We start from the raw sequence: 1,059 nt of genomic DNA on the forward strand, positions 1-1,059 counted from the left end.
TCTATAGATCAGTTGATAGAATGGGCATTTTAATAATAACAATTATTCTAATTTATAAATGAGATAATTTTCTATTTATTTGTGTACTTTTCAGTTTCTTTCATCAATATTCAATATTTTATAGTTTTCAGTGTATAGGTCTTACATCCCCTTGGTTAAAATCATTCTTAAGTATTTAATTTTTGTAGCTATATTTATTGGGATTGTTTTTCTCAATCAAATTTTCAAGTAGTTAGCTCTTAGTGCATGGAAAATGGTATGATTTTTTTCTTTGTATGTCAGACAGGTAATGTGGCAATTTGGTAACAAGGTTGGAAGGGAGCACATCTTACATAATGGTGTAAACAAGCAGTCATCATGCTTATGATGGTATGAAAACTTTTATGTTGATTTAGTATCCTTCAACTTTACTAAATTCATTTATTAAGTTTTTGACAGTTTTTTATGGAATCTTTAGGATTTTCTTTATGTAAAACTGTGCTATCTGCCAGTAGAGACAATTTTATTTCTTCCTTTCCTATTTGGATACCTATTATTTTTTCTCTTGCCTAATTGTTATGGATAGCAAAACTATGTTGAATAAAACTGGTGTGAAATTAGACATCCTTGACTTGTTCCCAATCTTTGTGAAAACACTGTCAACTTTTCACCATTTGAATATGATATTAGCTATGGTTTTCTCATATATGGCCTTAATTGTGGAATTGTATATTACTTCTATATTTAATTAATTCAGAGGTTTTATCATCAAAGTGTGTCGAATTTTATCACATGATTTGTTGCATCTATTGAAAGAATTGTATAGTTTTTGTCCTTCATTTCTTAACGCTGTGTAACAGATTTATAGGTTTGCATATATTGAACCATCTGTTCATCCTTGGGATAAATCTCACTTGATCAGTTTGACAGATCATTTTATTGTGCTGCTGATTTCAGTCTGCCAATCAGTTTTTAAAGTTTTTTTGCACCTATTAGGGATATTGGACTGCATTTTTTTTTATTGTAGTGTCCTTCTTGACATTGGTATCTCAGTAATGTTGGCATCATTAAGTGAGTTTA

At 29.6% G+C, this 1,059-nt stretch overlaps 1 non-coding gene across 1 annotated transcript; it reads right to left on the reverse strand.

Moving 5' to 3' along the window:
- Window positions 1–276: 276 nt before the first annotated feature.
- LOC141420200 (small nucleolar RNA U13) lies at window positions 277–380 on the reverse strand. The gene has a single exon (XR_012444868.1). It is a non-coding gene; the product is annotated as a small nucleolar RNA U13 (small nucleolar RNA).
- Between the last annotated feature and the right edge of the window lie 679 nt (window positions 381–1,059).

The sequence above is a fragment of the Castor canadensis genome, chromosome X, assembly GCF_047511655.1.
Source record: "Castor canadensis chromosome X, mCasCan1.hap1v2, whole genome shotgun sequence".
Taxonomy (NCBI): Eukaryota; Metazoa; Chordata; class Mammalia; order Rodentia; family Castoridae; genus Castor; species Castor canadensis.